We start from the raw sequence: 22,753 nt of genomic DNA, 5'->3' as shown, positions 1-22,753 counted from the left end.
CTCTGCTCCTCACCACGGGCTTCTCAGGCGCAGTAGTAGCAGTGCTTCGCCTTCTGAGAATATAGTTCCCAGTATGTATACGGTTAGAAGATGGCTGTGTCTCATGTGACCTTGTTATTTGTACATGCTGTGTCTATACAAATCACAACTTACTGGGAGCAGTGTGCTAGCTGGAGCCGTTTACCTCCAGTCTTTGTGCTAAGCTAGGCTAGCGGTGGGTGCGTCAGACAGAGTTACGGCACCCACGGAGATGAGAAGGGTACGTATGGACTTATCTAACTCTGGGGGATACGGTGAATAAGATAAAGTCCCCAAAAGTCGGCGTGTTCCTTTAACATGACCAGGGTACGTGACGCCCTCATCCTCAAAACCCATGAATAAAACTCCCCAAGGTAAAATACATTATGACCCACACTAAGTTAAATACATGTTCACTTGAAGTGAAGATAAATACGGTTTGTGTCGATGCTGATGATGATGTGTAAGTGAATTATTGGCTTAATAAACAATAATAATACATATAATTACATAACTAACAATAATAGTATTTTGCTTTTAAGGACATTGTTGTTTACTTTTGTGCAGTAAATATTTTTGGTACAGAGTTGAAGCAAACCCAGTTGAGAAGCACTGATGATTTCAGCACTGTAGCATAAAATGTTTACGATATGCTCAAATAATAGTGTCATGCCGTGCTGTCGCTGCCTTAATAGCACAATACTTCCCAGTTCTGTGGCTCCCGTTTGTTCCGGAGTGAATATTCCATAGATCTGAGTGTGCCGATGTGGATGCACACAGCACCAGATGCAAGGCAGCACTAGATCACACGCTGCAAAATAAAACAAATCATTGTTTGTAATGATGTGTCCAAACCTGCAGCAGAGTCCCCACTGGGGGGAGAGAGAGAGAGAGAGAGAGAGAGAGAGAGAGAGAGAGAGAGAGAGAGAGAGAGAGAGAGAGAGAGAGAGAGAGAGAGAGAGGATATTGGTTTATATGCGCTCACATACACAGCACTGCAGCGCTGACCATCTATCATGCTGCAATGAGAGCAGTGTGTTCTTGACTGCTGTTCTCATTAGAGCTCCAGCCCGAGTGCCGCTGAAGTTACACACCAAAGCAAACAAGAGTTCCTTAAATTAAAAAGTCCCTCTTTTCATGTCTTATTTATAATGGCCACATGCTTTAAAGTGTGTTCAGATCCATTTCGTTTGGCTGCAAACTAGGTCCCCTTTTAAAGAAATAACCTTTGAAAAAAATTATTCTGTCATCATTTACTCATCCTCAACTTTCTTCTGCTGTGGAACACAAAACAAGATGTTCTGCGAATCTTTTTGCAGCTCTTTCCAAATAATGACAGGCTTTATTTTGGTCTGTTCTCGTACTTGCAGTGGAGATTTTTTTTATGCTGTCATTTGTGAGAATATTCATCAAAATTGTCCTTTCGGCTCCATGGTGAAAATGACAGAATTTCAAATATATATATATATGGAATTCTATCATTTTCCCCATGGAGCCAAAAAAAGCACAAAAAAAAAAAAAACATGTTTAAATGACAGAATTCCATACAAGAGTAACATGGAAAAGAATAAATACTGACAATATATTATTTTCTATGTTGGTCTAATATGGAATTATAAATATATGTTCTTTTTTATTTTTTTTTATTTTTTTATTTGCATAAACTATATATTTGAGTCATAGTTACAATATTTGTGGCATAATTGAAATTGAAATTTCAAAGGAAAAATTAACCCATAAACTTTAAGATGCACACTGACTTTTACATGCTAACGTGAGACTTGTATTATAAAGTCATTTACTGACCTTGACTGTACAATATTGAGTATCTGAACTCCTGTCGTGACTGTGCAAGGCCAGTAAACACTGTAATGTTAGCACAATATGCATAAGAATACAAGAGAACTGCTTTTTACATCCAGAAGAATCCACCCGCAGGAATGACATTTAACCAGCAATTCATCCACTAGTTCTTCCAAACAACTTTACAGCTCAAATACCAAACGTGCTTTTAAGGAAAAATTCATAGATGTGCTCTCACAAAAATACCAATTCCACATTTCTGCTCTTTTTTATTTATTTTTTTGGCAAGAGTCAAAATGTTGCCACGCATGATGTTGACAGAGTTTATCTAGTGTTTTACCTGCCACATTAATTTATTAAAATGCTATTACCGCAGGTCCAATTAACACAACCTAAAATAATAAACACCTTTCTCAAAACATCACTTAAGCGTTTCTTTTTTTCATAGCCGTGACTGTAAGTTACCTAAGCTAAATTCTTACATTTCTGTGAGAGAGTAGAATACAAGAGAACAGAACTGAGAAGGTTTAGCACTTTCCAGAAATAGAAATATCCCATTAATTATTTACATTTTATAATTAGATAAATAAATAAAATTACTTTATTTCAATAGTCCACTTTAGATTTTCTACCTAAAGTAACTTTGCAACTACATGTCAACTAGCAGTCATTAGAGTATTAGTAGACTGTCTGATTAATATCTGCTAACTCTTTATTTTGATGCAACAGACGTAGTAACTTTGCAACTAAATGTCAACTTATTCTACTAACCCGAATCTTCAAGGGGTCATGAACTAGTTTTTTTTTCATTTTTATATTGTTTTCTGAGGTCAACTTATGACGTTCGATTGTTTTTTACATTCAAAAACGTCAAAATGAATAAGTAATAGGCTATTTTCTACCCTGGTTTTGAGCCTAGCTCCTGAAATGCTCGGTTTTTATGGGTGTGCCGCATTGAAGACTTGGAAGTAAACGCCCACTGCTATGATTGGATAACATTTTTGCATATTATAATGAGCTTCATGTAATGCGTGAATCAGTGGGTGGGGCTAAACAGGCAGTGTTGAAGTAGGCGTTGATCTTCTTCTGCGGAGACGGGGTTTGATACCCTTTGACGTCATAGATCCCCACTTTGAAAAACCTGTCGTTCGCTGTGCCTGGTGTCAACAAAAGCTTTTATTGGACTAACAAGGAAGTTTTCAGTTCTGAAACTTACAGGATATTCTTATAGTATGATGACCTCTAATATGTCAAAAGCTCAAGGAAAATTTGATTTCTCAGTTCATCACCCCTTTAACCTAACAGTCAACTAATACTCTAATGAGACTTAGTTGGCAAAGTAGTTGCAAAGTATAGTCAGTGAAATGTCTAAAGTGGACTATCGACATAAAGTGTAAATAAAAAACCATTTAAAAATAAGAACACGTTTCACCCAACATATGGACCCAAAATAGTGAGTCCCTAATGAGTGGTCAGTTAATTCAGGCCCACTCTGTAACCAGACACATTCAGACACATCCCAAATTTAGGTAACAGGGTCACAAAAACTGCAACACTTATTTGCAACCACCTTATTTTTCAACACGGAAGTAAGCTGTTTTGTACAGCTAAAAATAACTGGAAGTGGATGACGATGGAAGCATTCAATTTACAAACGACCTTGTTCGCTCTTACTGTATGTCAACACTTTCCCTGCCATTGATGGAATTTTCCGGCAATCCATGTTTTTACTGTTATATTGTATGGGGCGCTATTATGCATCTTCTGAAATAGGACAGAATATCCAGATCCAAAAGCAAGCAAATAATAAGCAAAAACAAGCAATAGAAGCATTGCTTACGCTCATGTAACGCGATCATCAGACATTAAACAGCATATAAATCAAAACTTCCTAATGTTACCGAATGAAATGTCAATGAAGAGATGACGACTTTACATTTTTGTGGGTGTTGATGGACTCGATCCACTCGGTCTATGTTTTGATCAGTGTTCTGAATCCCAGACGGACGAAGTCTTTGACAAAAACACGCTTTTCTCAGCTTTTTGTTCAACATGTTGAAAAAAAAAAAAGATGCATGAAGCTAGAATAATTGTTTTCTCTCTCAGTTGTTTCTTTTGATATATTGTATGTTCATATATTCTTACAACAAAATATTCTGGGGGCCATGAAAGTTTTGTGAAAATGATCAGAAATACTGACAAGGCTGACAACTTGGCAGGGAAAGAGTTTAAAAAATAAAGTGGATAACATAAATGTAAAAGTGTTCATACAGTTTCCAACTTGACCTCCCGATATTTTCTGAAGGTTAAGCACGTCCTTCCTCTGATCACTTGTTGAAAAGAAAAACCGTCCCTGTTCTGTCCCCTTTTCTCATGTGTTGCTTGGAAAGTCCTAGAATAATCCCTCAGGCTAAAGCAGCACACGATACTTCTGCTACACTTTAAACGGATACAGTTTAGTCCTGGCATATTTCTGCTGCGAAGGCGAGTCTGGCAGATTGTAAGAGATGTGATGTGAATACACAAAACGCCGCTTGGCAGCAGACGACAGGAATTACAGGTGTGTGTTATAGGCCTGGTAATTACTCTTAGCACAGGGACTGTCTCTGCTAATGTCTTCTGATTCCTCTGGAAATGAGAGGGTAAACATGAGGCGGTTAATGAGGCCTTCCTCAGATTAGATGCTAACACAGGATGAAGAATTGGGATAATTTAAGCCGCAGCACCTCGGGTTAGTCCCAAATCTAACCTTTAGGATGAAAGCTTGACGGATTATTTTCATTAGCGAGCAGTCAGAAGAACAAGCTTTCCCGTACGAAATTGTGTAATTGACAAAAGCATTAGGCAAACGCTGTCTTGACTGTTCTGTTGCTGTATTGCGCTACAAATGAGTAAAAAGTTTGATGAAGTAGCATGTTGGGAATCGCTGCACATGCAACATTTTTCAGTGCATCAATAAGATGTAAAGCGTCTCAGTGGGCCAACTGATGGCAGCCTAGTCCCTCACTGTTTCCAGAGACTGTTATTTCCCAGAACCCTCTGCTCATTATTAGTTTATCTGTTTCAGCTGTGTCTTGTTTCATTTGATCATCACCCTGTCTATTTAAATGCCTTTTGCCTTCATTCAGTATGTAGTCTTGTTTGTTTGATTGTTTGTTTGATTGATTGATTGTTTGGTTGGTTGGTTGGTTGGTTGGTTGGTTGGTTGGTTGGTTGGGTGGGTGGTTGGTTGGTTGGTTGGTTGGTTTGGTGGTTTGGTTGATTGGTTGGGTGGGTGATTGGTTGGTTGGGTGGTTGGTTGGTTGGTTGGTTGGTTGGTTGGTTGGTTGGTTGGTTGGTTGGTTGGTTGGTTGGTTGGTTGGTTGGTTGGTTGGTTGGGTGGTTGGTTGGTTGGTTGGTTGGTTGGTTGGTTGGTTGGTTGGTTGGTTGGTTGGTTGGTTGGGTGGTTGGGTGGGTGGTTTGTTGGTTGGTTGGTTGGTTGGGTGGGTGGGTGGTTGGGTGGTTGGGTGGGTGGTTTGTTGGGTGGGTGGGTCACACTCTCTGTCAGCATTTTGAGCAGTTCCTGGTTCCTTTATATTTTCCTGAGTTTTGGATTTCTTGTTCCCGTCTGCCTCAGTGGATTGTATTCATGTTCAGACTGATTACATGTGCTTGACCCTCTGCCTGGTATGGACTATGACCTTGAATTATATTTGTTAATAAACTGCGTTTGGATTCTCACTCTCTCTGCTGAATGCTGTCTTACCACCATAACCAAATCATTACACACATGATCCGTCAGAAATCATTCTAATATGCTGATTTGATGCTCCAGAAACATTTATGATTATTATCAGTGTTGAAAACAGTTGTGCTGCTTCATAGTTTGTTTTTCAGGAACAATATTTATCTCACATTGAAATCTTTTGTAACATTATAAATGTATTTAGTGTCACTTTTGATTTTTTTTTGTAATTATTATTATTTAATGACTGACCACAAACTTTTGAATGGTAGTGTAAATCACATGATGGATGTATAAGGCCATGGTGGTGCATTGGAAAATGTCACCAAAATAATTTTTCCTGATTAGCCTGTATAGACATAGCCTGATTATGCTCTCAAATCACTTCCATATCCATTTGGATGGATTCCCCCTTCCACTGTCACAGTAATATGATCAAATCATGCAAAGCTAAATAAATACATCCACAAAATCACACATAACAGACGATTATGCCTTCCATAAATCAGTAAAATGACTACATGACGGCTCATTTAGACATTCATCACACATCAAGTCTAAAGAACTTTGCTCCATTTGGAGACGACAGCAGCCCGGAGGCTCTTCACACAAATCTCCTCAAGAGTGACTTCTATCATTTGTTAGGCACACATCTCCTCTTTATTGTTGATATAAATTTCAGCGCAGTGATGTACGATACGCCTGACGCGCCGCATAAAAGTGTAAAAACCAATATTCTTCTGGGCCATTAACACTCAGTAGGGTTTGAGCCGTTACGCAACAAAGCTAGACACTTCAGAACAGGCGAGTTTGGGATGAATATAAATTTTAGCGCTACGCCAGATGACGCATTGCATATTGCCTGTTCTCATCATTCTCGTGCATGTGAGATTAATACAGTTCAAGCTTCAAATTGTTTGCATTTCCATCAAGATCCCTGTGAGTTTACAGATGTCCGAAAGGAACCGCCACAGCGTTCATTTTGATTACATTTAATCAGTGTTATCGTCCTTTCAGCTGCAGCGCACTGCCGGTCTGGGAGTGTGAAGCATCGAAAGTAAATAAAGAGAAAGGCCTGTCTGTGTGCTAGCGCTTGAGAGAGACAGATTCCCCCCGCTGAGTCAGCTGTGGAGCCCGCAGACAGATGAATGACAATCACGAATTAAAGGCAAACACCAGATCAGATAAACCAGAGCGCTGTGTCTCCAGATGTGGTGCAGATCTCCTGCTGCGGTCAGTATGTTGCACCAGACCTGAAGCTCGTTAACAACATTTGTTGCCTTCAATTACACGTGTCATAAAACCAACAAGTCACACGAAAAAAAAAACGAAAAAAAGAGAATGAAAAAGCAACGTGGGAAATGCAAAACAAGAGTTGTGTTCCATTCAGTTCTTCTAAATTCCAGTTCTGTTCCTGAATTTGAAATTAAAATTAAAATTAGTCAAATTAAATTGGATTGAAAAGAAGTCATGTGACTGCTGTTTTTGTAGTTGCACATTTCAGTTGGAATTACTTATAAATGTTATCATATGCAAACTCACAAAGAATATGGGATACGGTACTGCCATAAATCAAATATAAGATGTTTTTAATATTGAATGAAAAATACATTTCTATAAACTAAAGCAGCATTTTTTTTCTTGTTTTCCAGTAAAAATATCAAAACATCTTTAAAACAAGACATACAGTATTTACTCGAGGATTAAATTTGGAAATTAAAACTCTTATACATACAAATAAGACACTTTTTTAAAAGAATAAATAAAATAAATAAAAAACACTAAACTTGTGTTGGGAAAACTAAATTAATTAAAGATGTGAAACTATAACAGTACTTCTCAAATACAGTAGATTTCTCTTGTTTTAAGCTTTTTTATAATATTTTTACTGGAAAACAAGACAAAATTACATACCAATTAGTTTAGGGTTCAGTTCTCACTATTAACTACGACTTTTGCCTCAATAAACTCTTAATTACTGCTTATTAATTATAGTTAGTAAGGTAGTTGTTAAGTTTAGGTATTGGGTGGATTAAGGGATGTAGAATATGTTCATGCAGAATAAGTCATTAATATGTGCTTTATAAGTACTAATAAACAGCCAATATCTAAGTAATATGCATGATAATGCAAAGTTAATAGTGAGAATTGGACCCTAAACTAAAGTGTTACCAGGTCAAATTCATCATATGCAAACATGGACCATGCAAATATCATAAATAAAACTATCCAATGTAAAATTCTTAAGCAAACTGTTTTAACTGAGACAATTCTGAAAAATGGCTCATCCTCCATCACCACAGAACTCCTTCAAACCTGCTCCATTTTTCACGTGGTTTTAGACCGACACATGATGGCCCTATTTCATAGCGCCAATTAAATGCTGGCTCTGGTGTAATTAACAGCTGTTTTGTCCACTGATCAATAAAAGCTGTTCATTAAAAATCCCTTTGCTGTCTCCAGATCCCTGGCAAATTTCAATGCTCTGAAAAGGTTCCTGCGAGAATTAACATTGCCTGGAATGAAATTCACAGCCACAGCTGGGCAAGACAAACCGGTTTGAAAGGAAATCGGCTGGGAAATACTTCACAGCAACAGTGTTTTCCAGCCCTCATAAACAAGTGCAGAGTAATCATGAAAACTAACTTACTTTCACCTTGAGGTTTTCTCAAATTGGACTAAGGTGCCTGTATTTCTCCCCAAACCCAGGTAAATAAATCCTGCAAAAATGTTTGGTTTACTCAGTTTAGTCTCACTTGGTCCTTTGAAACCTCTTGAAATATAGATACAGCCAAGGCCATCAATTTCGCAAAAAGTGAGAGAAAACAAAAGGCTATGAATGTGTTAGAAAATCAATACTCGGCTTCTACAGCCAGATCTTACAACATGACGGATTCAATGAAAAATATGATGAATATGATCCTGAAATCATGCATTTTACTATGCACTAAAAGTGCATACTTCACTGATAATGGGAAAGCACATACTTTTGAGTATGTCAGACAGTACGCCAGTATTGGGACATGCAGTAGTGCCACATTATAAAACTGTATCTAATGTAAAGTCAAGCCCTTTCATTTGTTATAGCTAGAAACCATCACAAACCCCTCTTCTGTAGCGCAAAGCATTGTGGGTAATTGCTCAAAGTAACTCAAACAGCTTGCATGGATTTATACCTAAAAAATCTACTTGTCCGGGCACCTTCAACACACTCAGATTTGGGTCAGACTAATCCTAATCCCACATACTGTAAGAACAGATAACCGAGTCATGGGTAATGCCAACTGGGATTCAGTCAAAAAAAAAAAAAAAAAAAAGCGTGTACTTCCACCAATAGTTATAGGAACTATGAAAACATTCCTCCAGTGTGAAAGCCCCTTATACACCGTTAACCACAGTGATAAAGTTAACCACAGGGTTTTTCTTTTTTTTTTTTTTTTTTTTTTGCTTGTTCTTAACTAATATTTCTCTCTTACAACATGAGATTTGTCCAGTTTTAATCTTTATATGAGGAAAGGAAAGGAAAGGAAAGGAAAGGAAAGGAAAGGAAAGGAAAGGAAAGGAAAGGAAAGGAAAGGAAAGGAAAGGAAAGGAAAGGAAAGGAAAGGAAAAAAAATAGGAAAGGAGAGGTTCCATTTGTTAACATTAGTAAGGACCTTTTTGCCTTATTGTAAAATATTTTCCAGAAAGCAAAAAAAAAAAAGCATAACATTTTAAAATGGAATAAATTACATGAATAAATAAACTGGATGGATGGATGGATGGATGGATGGATGGATGGATGGATGGATGGATGGATGGATGGATGGATGGATGGATGGATGGATGGATGGATGGATGGATGGACGGTTGGATGGATGGATGAATGGATGGACGGATGGATGGATGGATGGATGGATGGATGGATGGATGGATGGATGGACCTTGAACTGCACAAATTATACTGTATTCACTGAAAGTTGCTTTCAGGACAATGAATGCAATCACATTATCCGCATGGACTGACAGCACTGTTCAATGACAAACTGTGTAGAGGACTGGTTTGTAAAATGTGCGTGTGGAACATTATACGCTCCATGAGGAAAATGAAGTATATAAACAGTGCAACAATACTGCCATCCCTCTCAGAGCGCCTGCGAGTCACACGCATGCGGATGTCCTCGAGTTAGAGCATTCAGAATGAGAAAAGAGTTACAAGGCTTCTACTGCGCAACGCAACTGACATCAAGGCTATCCATAGAGCTTCTCACCTCGCTGTGTCTTTTCACTAACACACAAATCTGAATGCTTTCATGAAGACAGACAAACTCCCACACTGGCACATTCACAGACAGGAACTCAATCTGCCCCCTTTATAAATCAAGCTATTGTAATGTAATTCTAATATTTACTCACCCTCATGTTGGTCCAGATCTACATATATGATGTTTTTCAGTCGAACACAAAAGTAGATCGTTGCAGAATCTTCATGCGGCTCTTTTCCATACAATGATGGTTTACAGTCAGTCTTAAAAAAAGAAAACAAAAACAGAAATAAGAAAAGAAAACTACAGAAATATACATAGTAAAATGAAGTGGTCGATATATGACTTGCACACTAAAGTCTTCTGAGGAGGACAAGCACATGATTACTTTTTTTGCTACTTTTATTAGGTGTATTTTTTAGGTTGAAAAATGTGGCTACATTTAAAGGTGCTCTAGGGCGATGTCACACGTTTTTTAGGCCAAAACATTTTTTGTCACATCCAGCAAACTTCTCCTCACTATCCGCTAGCTGCCTGTCCCCTGAACACACTGTAAAAAAGCGCCGTCTCTGTAGACAGCCCAGGCTCCACAAACGGCAACAAAAACAAACTGGCCCAGCCTGGACCACGAAACATAACAAACAGTGTTCCAGCCAATAACCAACAAGAATGATTTGGGGGTGGGTTAGTGCACGTGCACATGAAGGGGGGTGTGTGGGGGGTGGAGGAGAGAGAAGCATGAATTTTGATATTGCGACACACGACCAAAGAGACGCCCTTCCGATGAACAAATAACAAAGAATAGGGAAAAGGAGAAGGAACTCGAAATCCCGAATTTACATCGGAAAAGCGTTCAAAAGGTGGCGAGAACTCCGCCGGCAGAAGGGCTTCCAATCCGACATTCAGGTGGCTCTGTTTCTGCTGGACAGGTGGTAAATCCAGTTTGTTTTTTCTATATGGTTCATGACTGTTTCAGGAAGCACGGAAGGGGGGACGGGATGAGGGAGGGTCGAGCTAGCCTCCGTTTTGTTTGACAATACTTCAAACGTCAACAAGAAGTGACATCACCCAACATCGCTTAGAGCACCTTTAAATACTTTAAAGACCCCCAGTGATGAAAATCAAGTTTTGAATGATGTTTATACTGTGTGTCTATGTGGTGTTTTTAATGTACTGATTAAAAAATTATTCATGATTTAAAGCAATGATTCAACACCATTGCTAAGTATTTTCTCCTTAAAACTGCAGTGAACCAAAGCCTTGAAACCATCCCTGTTTCCTACCGTCACAAACATGTGACCAATCCCGTCAACAAGAGGGCGGGGCTTATCTCCACTGACTTTCTATGATGTGATTTATATAATTCAAAGCGTTTCTAAGGATGCTGATTTTTAGAAAGCAAGTGTCTGACTCTGAGATGGCGAACGGGAACATGGTTTGTGTAGCAACATATTATTAGCTGACTGATAATGTAGTCAAGACAAAGGCAAGTCAAATCAATTATCATTATGTGTCTGACGTTGTAGAAAGTGATACATAAAAATATTCTGATTAGGGCTGCACGATTATGACAAAAATCATAATTGCCGATTATTCCCTTGAAATTGTAATTGCGATTATTAATTACGATTATCACAATTTACATTGAATGTATGTATATATATATATATATATATATATATATATATATATATATATATATATATATATATATATATATATATAGGCATATTATTATACATGTTTACTTAAAAATTGTGAACACACACACTGTCCCCCTTTACTTAACATACACATAAATTGTAAGAATATGACTAATAGTAAAGACTACTAAGAAATAAACATTAGGCCTATGCTAAAGCTATTAAATAGCAGTCCCAAACTAGCTTTTGTTAATACAATGTTGGTATGAGCCACCACAGTCATTTAAAAATATAAAAAAATAACACAAAGTGAAAATAAAGTGGCATTTTGGGGTTAATATTGAAACGACAGTTACCATGGTGAACACACAATATTAACAATAACTGTTAATGAAACATGGAAACTGCTCCTGCATGGTGAATAGAATGAAAATCATACCTGCATGCAAATCCTTCTCAGCTAACACACGACGTACCAGTAACGTGATTTATTGGTATTTTACTTTTATTTCGTGACTTACTAATTTACAACGTAACAGCGTTGCATGCTCGTAGTTTCCTTTGCACTTTATACACGCCGTGCAATTGAAGAGTGTGCGCTACGAGCACAGTAGCCTATAACGGCTGAGATGACAGGAACGTCCGTTTTTCTGAGGTGAAAGACTTTTTATTTCAGCGTACACATACGTCACTGCCTGGTAGTTCCTATTGTGCTGGGTTTTCTGAAGTAGTTGTGATTCGCCTCTCATAACATGCTCTAAATGCAAGCAAAGTGGATTTTTTTTTTTTTTGTAATCGCGGCTTTGAACGATTACGTAATCGTGGCATCCATAATCGTAATCGCGATTAGAAATTCGATTAATTGTGCAGCCCTAATTCTGATACATCAACTTGTAGACGAGCCTGTATAATTCACTTTTCCTCTTCTTCCTCTGAATCTGTTTACGGTTCAAACATAGTATATGGCTGAATTAAACCAATATTTACTTTTGCCAATGTGCAGCGTTTACCACAGTAAAGTTGCCTGAGTGGATCATGTAATCCGAGCTGATGTGATTGAGTGCGGAGACTAATTAGCATATTCAGGCGGAGACTAATTAGCATATTCATAGATCCGCATATACTAAATGAACTAAGGGTGTGGAGATACATTCAAGCTATTTTAAGGAACAAAGAAATTATTTTCACAGGAAAAAAAACTTTAAATATGTAATTTTGATTATCAAAGATGAGTTTTAAGGGATAAAATGATGGGGACTTTAAAATTCAATGTTGCATTTTACATGAAAAAAAAGCACACAGGTTTGAAACGACAAACTATTCCTTATAGTTTGGAAAAACAATATTGCATCTTTTCAATATGCAGAGAATCTAGTATGTAATCAAACCTATTTGATACAAGCCACTCCGTTATATATCTAATATCGAATCCAGAAGCTCTGCACTGTTTTTCTTTGTGCGACAGGCACTGAGCGGCGGCTTTTCAAAACCACTTTACAAGCATTCTGCCCCAGTTATCCCTGCGATTGGATTCCCGAGTGGGCCGTATAGGTCCTTCAGTTGTCAGGACTCCTCCTTTGAAATCATGCTTGAACGGGAAACTACCACACAGCTCTTGTTTTATTGCACTGTGCAGATTTTTATTTCTGGGCATCTTGTCAAAAAGCTTTAGATGGTGTAATTATAGTGGTAAATTTCATCGCTGATGTGAAAAGATCTAAATCAGCAATCAAAACACGTCAGACACTAAAGATTCTCTAGAAGTATCAAACTAAAAGCCACTTAGCTGAACTTGAGTTTACCAACATAGTTCCTGCTAACAAACGTTCATCATATGAAGTACAGCAGTGCCAAATGCATTGGGACACTTCAGACTCACTTAAAAATGTCTGAATGTCATTGCATACAATAACAAAATATCAAAACAATTCTGAAGGATCTTTGCTTACTTTGCTTTTCTTTAGCATTTTTGCTCAGTCATCATTCAACTGGGGATTTTTAGTGGGTGTTTTGAAAGAAAAGTGTCTTCTTTACCAGAAATGACATATTTTATCATCTAATGCAATCATTTCAGACATTTCATTTATTTTTAAGTATGATTTAAGTAAATTTTGGCATCACTGTATCTTGTTTAAATGAGTTTTTGCGGATGCTTTCTGATGCTTGTCATGCACGGCGACAAATCTGCCATCCTTTAATTCACCTCATGCTACATTTGAATAGCTAAATCGGTGATAAGTCAATAAACAAGGGAATCATGATATAATTAAACTTATACAAACAATAACACGCCAGGTAAAAACAGAAGCCCGTGGGCTCCACAGTATGAGAAAGAGATTGCTATGTGGACGAAACCACCTATTAATGTAAAAGGTATTTTTGTGAGGCCTAAAGGTACAATTATATGTGAGTTAATAGACTTTGACAGCATTATAATTCTATAGAGCATAGACGTACACGAGTGGAATACAGAAATGAACAGAGTACTGCATGTTTTTCAAGGCCAATGCATAATGATTATAACATTTAAAAAAAATCACATGCAATATCCAACAAAATTTGCATTTCAAGAACAATTCAAGCAGGTTTCATATCCCATGTTCACTATAATCACATGCAGGAAAGGAAGTGTAGTATAAAAACTAAAAAAAAGAATATATATAATGAGTTTGTGTGATTAGATGTGCATTTAATTAATAGTAAGACATACGTATTGTAGATTACATTCAGACATTCAGAACTGTGTTTAAAGTGTAATTTATGTTTCGAAACCGTCTTTGCAATAACTCAGGGATGCATTTTATTTTCTAATTAAATTAATCAACATTACTTTCGCACTCATTCCTTTTAAATAAACTTCTCTTTTTGCATATTGCATGGAAGCACATGAATCTCCAAGGTATATGTTTGTGCAACTAACTGTTCACATGCACAGGTTTCTGTCGGTCTGAATTAAATTAAACCCAATCGCAGAATCCGAATGCTCTGTCCATTCAATAACTAGTCAACTATAAATTCAAGTATGAAGCAAAGACTGTTGGGAGACATAGTGAATGCATGGAAAGTTTCCAATCTGACTGTGAAAATTGGCAAAAAGTTCAATCAAAAGCCTGCATGTAACTTAAGACAACTTACCAAAATCACTTGTTGGTCTTGGAACAACATTTACATTGGTCAAAGAACCATAAACTGAACCATTGCAATTGATTCTTAACCATTTACTACTCTTTAAATCAATCAAAGGGAAATGATAATAACGTTGTTTAAGCTCTTAACCCCAGCCAGAAGCTTAACCCTAATATCTGATAAGAACGTTGATCCAGCACTGAGAAATCACTGTAAGTAACATGTTTGATATATTACAACACCAACAGCCTTCAAATGAAAAAACTGAACACATTCACTTCACTGACACATTAACATAGTTTCCTCGTCATGTCCTACACCACCTGATTAGGTTACATTAGCAGAGCACAAATTAATAAACGTTAGATAAATACCTTCCGTGCATCAGATTATGATGCATCATCAATTACAACAAACTGACAGATGGTGAACACACACATTGCCTGCGAGCGCTGGGTGGGTCTCACCAGCAGACGCTAAAGTCTGTAATCCCGAAGAGTCAGCAAAATTTTCTGTGTGGCAAACCCTTGACTTGATTTGGCGCCGGTGACGGGATTCAGAGCGGTAATCTTCTCAGCTCGCGAGTCCTTCCCCCACTATACACCTCTGAATAACAGCGGCCCACTCGAGGGGGATTCAGCTCGTCCGTAGTGCAGTTTATGTGTTGTTTTACCACCACAATCACTAAAGGAATTATGCAAATAAAACAATGGCACAAATTCACTCACAAAATCTGTCCAACATGTTATTCGCATCCAAATCCCCGCAGGTCGCTTATGAACTACGATCTGAAGACTTCCAACAGTGCAATCCAGACTCCTGAACACAGCACACATCTGGATACAGGCCTATAACACTCTTCATTATTTGCTCATTATCAGACATTTTACAAGCAATTCAGGAGTAACTAATTCCAAGCAATAGCACTTTACTGCCCACTTCAGAAGCGTGACGAAAACTGCACATTTACACCAAAACAAACTTATGTAGTGCCAATTTTACTGTTGTATTTTTGAGATACTTATATACTTTTAATAAATATTATGATTTTGTTGATTTAATTTTAGTTAAAGCTTTGTTAATTTTGCTGTGTATACCGTTTTTTAAATAAATCTATATAGATTTTTATAAATTTGTATTTCCGTTTTAGTCTTAGTACGTCAAATTAAACTAAATGAAGATGAGAAATTTGCATTGGCAACTAGCTGGAATATATATATATATATATATATATATATATATATATATATATATATATTTTTTTTTTTTTTTTTTATGAATTAAGGATTTAAGGAATTTAAGGAATTTTTATACTTTGATTCAATATTCAATTATGATTTTAGTCTTAGTGTCTGTTCACTATATACCTACTTAGTATACTTAAACATACTGCCAAGGAATGAGTTAGAAAGTTTGATTAATTTAAGCAAATAATTTGGACCCAAATCATTTCATTCAAACGATTCAATTATTCGATTCATCAATTCGATCATTTGATTCACAAATTCAATCATCTGATTCACAGATTCATTCATCTGATTCACTGATTTAATCAAATGATTGTATAAATTATGAGATACAATTGGAAATTTGCTTAAAGTAACCCAACACTGTCTAAAGCAACTTCAATCGGATTTTAGAGCCGAAAATATCAACCCCAAAACAAAATCCAGGTTCAGTTCAGCATGTTCAGTTGGCATGATCAGTTAGCTCACTCGTTTAGTTAAGCATGATAAGCGTTAACACAAGAACAATTAATGTACATTTTTATATATATGTATCAAAATGGGCCTAATTAGCTGTGAAATGAGCATCGTTGTGTCACTGTGTTGTATAAGATAATTCACATGCACTACATGTGTTATCCGTGCGAACGGCCATTCTTCTTACTTCCTTCACAAGCGAACACATCCTACATTCATCAGACTCCAGAGTGACTCACTCCCATTTCTCATCCTCTAAGGCCTTGGAAAACACACACATGCACACACACACACACATTCAGGGTCTCACAATAGAGTCTACTTAATTGTTTTCTTACTAAGAGGCAAATTAATTTTCGGGATGTACATCTAATCGCAGCGTAGGGAGGGGAGGTAATTTGTTAATGGAACAGGGAGAAAATGGCAGGCTGGCCTCTCTCGCTCACTCCCGGACGCTGATAAATGACAGAAATCTACTCACACACCCATGTCAGTCTTTTGAAGAGAATCGGGGGGAACTAAAGTGGGTTAAAAAAAACACAGTCATTACATATATTTTGCTGTCAGAGCGAAGCAAAGAGCGAGAGAGACAGACTAGAAGAGGAGCTGTATCGCTTTGTTCACCCGGCGGATTGGATAACCCACAGACTTCATTTAATCACTATCTCGCTGTTCCCCCTGAGGTCCTCTCCGCCTCCTCCGGGACCGTTCTGCCTCTGTTTAAGCACTTTTAATTATGTTTTAACTACAGCCTAATCACGCCAACTTTGTCAAGACGAAGCACTTACAAAAATATCCCCCGCCCAACCTCTTAACCGCCCTGAATATATAAACCAGAGGAGGCACTGACTCGCACGCCAGATCATGAACAATCTCATTTTACATAACCTTCTGAAAGAAAAGAGATCAGCGTACTACCAAAACATACTAAGTATCAACTAAGCTGCTCATTGTGAAATCTTCATGATGTCACTGTGATGTCAACAGCGTAATGCTGCTATTAAGGGCTTAAGATTTATCAAAACGACAATAGTGACAGGAAAAAAAAAGAGAGAAAATCACTCACTGCTTTTAATTGATTTCATTGTTCTTTGGGAGTAATTGTTTTACTTAATTATTTTAAAAACCTGAAGCGATGTTTACTCATTAAAGAATGAGTCATTAGAAAAGGTCATGTTTCATTTGTTCCTTTCAAAAAAACATTTCGTTTTTATATTCAATTTCTTAACACACGTGAATTCAATCCATCAATTATAGACCATTAGCAATTAACTAATTAACAAATCAACAAAGCAAGCGTTTAATTTGTTAACACTGAACTTTTTCAATGAATGAGTTTGCTCAATAACATAGGCCTACCATTCAAAAATTAAAACTTACAGTAAATTATTATATTTATCAATAAATTGATTTAAAAAAGTGGCATTTAACAGACTTTTATTGCAAATAAATTACGTTCTTTTAAACTTTCTATTCATCAAATAATCCTAAAAAATTAAATACATCACAGTTTCCACAAAACTCTGAAGCAGCACAACTGTTTTCAACATTATTAATAATCAGAAATGTTTGTTGAACATCAAATCATCATATTAGAATGATTTCTGAAGGATCATGTGACACTGAAGACTGCTGACAATTCAGCTTTGATCACAGGAATAAATTAGATTTCAAAATAATATTCAATATAATAATATTTCACTATTTTTTGATCAGTATCTGTATTGAAATGCAGCCTTGATGAGCAGAAGAGGCTTCTTTCAAAAATATAACAAAATCCTACCAACCTCAAACTTTTGAACGGTAGTGTACTAGTAATACACAAGTATATCATGACAGATTTACACATTATCAACAACTATTAAAGGGGGGGGTGAAATGCTATTTCATGCATACTGAGTTTTTTACACTGGTAAAGAGTTGGATTCCCATGCTAAACATGGACAAAGTTTCAAAAACTAAGTTGTACGTTTGAAGGAGTATTTCTGTGCCAAAAATACTCCTTCCGGTTTGTCACAAGTTTCGGAAAGTTTTTTTTCGAGTATGGCTCTGTCTTCAAAAGATATGGCGGAATTTCCTTATATGGGTCCTAAGGGCACTTCTCCGGTAAGATCGCGGCCGCGCGCGCACTCGTACACCAGAGCAAGAGAGTGAAAGCAGTTCGCCATCAAAGCGCCCTGCCCGGCTTTTGGGAAGTCAATGTCACCAAAGAAGTGTGTTTTTGGTTGCCAGGGCAAGACAACCCTGCACAGATTCCCAAAGAACCCAGCGTTAAGGAACCCGTGGATGGAGTTTGTTTTCCTGAGCATAAACGGAGTTGTGTAGCTGTTTGTTCCCTGCATTTCGACGATGATTGTTTTATAAACAAAGCCCAGATCGTCTAATGCTTAAGGATCGAGCAGTCGCAATGATAAACGTTCGCGGTCGTGCGTTGGAACCGGACGGTGAGTAACTGTTGAACAAATAATGTCTCTGTGTGTTGTCACTAGCTCGGTGCGTTAGCACAGCTAAGCTCCGCCCACACGGCCCGCCCCCAGCCGCTCGGTTTTTTCCGGAAAGACTCGGTACACCCTATCTTTCTTTGATTAATATAATAAAACAAAAGACTTTTTGGAGATATGAAGGATGCAATATTACTCTATAGGTACTCAAGATTAACAGGAGATTGAGTGAAAATGAGCATTTCACCCCCCCTTTAAGTGCAGTTTGGCCACCCGGAGGAAACAATACAGATGCTGTAATTCCTAAACAAACACCAGAACACTTTATTTATTTATATTCTCCAAAACATTCTGTACAAACTCTATTCCATCTCATTCTGTGCCCTCATGTCATTTCAAACCTGTGTGAGTTACTTTCTTCTGCCAAACACAGAAGAATGAAGAATGTGCTCGCTGATGTTTTCTGAACAACAAGGATTTAGTCACCAGGACTCAAAAATGAAAACAAATAACCATAAAAGTATCATAACTTTTATCACAAGGCTCATGCATTATATTCCAAGGCTTGTGTGAGACTGAAATCTAAGCCATTATTCATCGATAATCGACGTAAGAAGAATATTGTGCACAAGTCACTGATGTCTGTATGACATTTCAAAGCTAAAAGCCTCAACTTTTCCTAAAACTTTCCATTTGCTGCCTTGAATGCACTGCTGCTTCCTACAAGAAATGCAAATCTAGTTCCATCTGGTATTTAACTAACAAAGCATTTATGAAAATAGCCACGCCCAACCTGCTAACCTTGCTGAATATATATCAGAGATCCCTGCTGCTAGAACAGTCAAACACACACACACACACACACACACACACACACACACACGATCAGCCGCTCTCTAATGGGCTATTGTGTTAGCTGTAATAGCAAGGCCAGATCTAGCGAGTGGAGAAGTGCCTTCGTAAAGTCGTCATGGAGACAGAGGTGCCGGCTAAAATACTGAGAGCCAGTGAAGTCTGAGAAAAAGCCGAGAGATACGGCCTCTCCCACACCGTTCTCCCATTACATCTAACTTTGTGTGAACTTGTGTCACTGCCAAATTGTGACAGAACAAGCATTTTGTGTAGTCGTCTTTGTGCCGTTGCGCAGAGCGAACCCAGTCAAACGGGTGCAAGTTTGCATGTCTGATGTGGATCGTGCTCTTCTATGAAACAGATACTTCTGACTGTGATATATTTGTACTTTTTATAGAAATACTAATAGAATTACAGCAGCTTGCACACAACACTTTATAAGGTTTCAATGGTTAAGTACATTTGTTAACATGAACTAACAATGAACAATGCTTTTATCATTGATCAATCTCAGTTAATGTTAATTCCAACATTTACTAATACACAATTATTAACTAATGTTAACAAAGATTAATAAATACTGTAACAAAACTAAAGTGTCCTATTATGCTATTTTAAAGGTTCCTAATTTTGTTTTGGAGTCTCCTGCAACAGGAGGAGATGCATCCAAGGTCAAAAACACTTAAATGTTTTCAGAATATACATTTCAGCATCAGCTCTTTTCTTACAGTGTCTGAAACGGTTCAAACAAGGATTCAGTCTCTCTAAACTCCGTCTTTCCGAGAGCAGACTCTGCTCTGATTGGTCAGATGGCCCAGTCTGTTGTGATTGGTCTCTGCTCTGATTGGTCAGATGTTCCAGTCTGTTGTGATTGGTCTCTGCTCTTATTGGTCAGATGGCCCAGTCTGTTGTAATTGGTCGACTGCGGAAATCAAATACCCATATGCATATTTCAATTTAAACTCTGGATCTTCCTCAGCACTGAAACATAGCGATATACGAACAGTAACAATGGTGTGGGTTTAACTGTATCAATCTCATCCTTTGGAAGCGCATCACAGTGGATTTGCAGCAGCAGAAAACAGCGTCTTCTTGACATGAACCACATGAACCAAACTCTTCCAGTCTCAGATACAACTACAGTGTTTGAGGGCGGAACAAAGTAAATGTTGTTCACAGCAGCCAATGAAGACCACAGGCAGGCATTATGCAAATTTGTTCCAAACTTAGAGATAATGGGCCCTATCTTGCACCCAGCGCAATTGATTTTGTACACCGACGCATGTATCATTCCTATTTTGCAGACCAGGAAAAACCTAGTCTAAAGTCAGTGGCCATAATGGCATCTTATTCATATTCCATGCTTGGCCATAATCAATGTAGCGTGTGCACAACGCGCATACACTTTGATTCTCTCATCTACACAGAAACAGCAGTTTTCATTTTTGCAAACCATACATTATTACAAGGAAAAATATTAACACACAAGGGAAATCATTGTGGTGTCCATGAAGATGTGAAAAAATAGGCATAAATCTAGCTTACACATTTACCCAAATTATTATACGCCTGTTTAACCGAAGCTAATTTGGGTGTTTCTCCATCCCCAATGTCACTTCTCTGTGTTTTACGGTCCTGACGAGAACGTCGGTCTCCTCGGCTGTGAACCGCTCCTGGCAAATCCGCCGTTATAATAGCAATCCGCCATGGAACAAGCGCGCCTGCTCTTAAAGTCCGCGTGAACCGGAAGTTGCAAATGACTTTTCTCCAGTGTTGTGACGCATTTCCCAGTGAAAAGGAATATTGAACAGAGGGCAGGGTTTTACTCTAGCGCTCCTCCTCTCCATCTCTCGCTCATCTCGGACTAACGGTTTGAGGGGAGTGGTTGAGCGTTTCCCAACCCAAGCCGTCAAACCTACATCATCAGAGAAGGAACGCCATTCCAGACCGGAAGTAACTTTTCAGACTTTGATTAAAGATTACGACGGCAAACAATTTTTTTCTGTGTATTAACTTGCACGGATTCATTTTTCACCACAAGACTAGTAATATGCGCTAACAAAGTAAATAGGGTCAATTTTGATTTCAGTTGGACTTTAAAGGGAATGTGAGATGACGCTGTGATTGGATTATTTCACGTTACGCCCAAACCACACCTATGAATAATGAAGCTACTTCAGACCAACCCATTTTAGATTTGCGTCGGGAGCAAGAGTAATTTATCCCGCCGGTATAATAGCAACAGCGCCCAAGACCCACCCACAAAGTTACTTGCGTTTCGCGTTTGATACTTGCGTTTCAGATCGGTAAAATAGGGCCCAATAACTCCATTTATCGTGCACTTTGATCTTTGAAACTTTGCAGACCTTTCACATTAACAAATAATAATAATAATAATAATAATAATAATAATAGGGGCACATTCATATTAGTTAAAGGTGCTCTAAGCGATGTCACACGTTTTTTAGGCCAAAACATTTTTTGTCACATACAGCAAACATCTCCTCACTATCCGCTAGCTGCCTGTCCCCTGAACACACTGTAAATTAACGCGGTCTCTGTAGACAGCCCAGGCTACACAAACGGCAACAAAAACAAACTGGCCCAGCCTGGACCACGAAACATAACAAACTGTTCCAGCCAATAACCGACAAGAAGAATTTGGGGTGGGGTTTGGGGGGTTAGTGCGCGGATGAGGAGGAGGGAGGGTCGAGCTAGCCTCCATTTTGTTTGACAATACTTCGAACGTCAACAATAAGTGACGTCACCCAACATCACTTAGAGCAGCTTTAATGCATTAAATTACGGTAACTAATAGGACCTTATTGTAATGTGTTACCCATCTCACCATGGCACTAACAAAACAAGTGTCTTATTGCATGTTTTGTAAGCTGAGTCGTTTAGTGAGCTATAGGAAACGTGCATCACTTCTGAGGCCTGATTATTTGGGAAAGAAAGGAAATCTGCATTCTGTGCCGTGTGTGAGTTTCACAATTCCATGCATATCTGGCATTCAGAAAGGGAAACAAATAACCTTCTGATGCATGTAATGCTAGCTATTTACATGAGGAACACGTCGCTGCAGTGAACAGAGCAGAAATCTGTGAAATGACAAAGACAATAAAAAAGTGAGGAACAACATTCACAGTTTAAGTCGACATGAAATCATTAATGACCCTATTTACTTCTAAAGACTGCT

At 37.9% G+C, this 22,753-nt stretch overlaps 1 protein-coding gene across 2 annotated transcripts in view; it reads right to left on the bottom strand.

The window, feature by feature from the left end:
• cdh22 (cadherin 22) overlaps positions 1-22,753 on the bottom strand; it is a 191,764-nt gene that overhangs the window by 123,428 nt on the left and 45,583 nt on the right. Inside the window, exon 2 of one of the 2 annotated variants that reach the window (XM_079884341.1) lies at positions 9,941-10,052. The exons of the other annotated variant lie outside the window; for it this stretch is intronic. The gene's annotated coding sequence lies outside the window, so the exon portion shown is untranslated. The remainder of the gene's footprint in view (positions 1-9,940; positions 10,053-22,753) is intronic. 2 annotated transcript variants of the gene reach the window in all.

This window comes from Squalius cephalus, assembly GCF_949319135.1.
Source record: "Squalius cephalus genome assembly, chromosome: 10".
Taxonomy (NCBI): domain Eukaryota; kingdom Metazoa; phylum Chordata; class Actinopteri; order Cypriniformes; family Leuciscidae; genus Squalius; species Squalius cephalus.
This window is presented reverse-complemented; position numbering and strand designations above follow the sequence as displayed.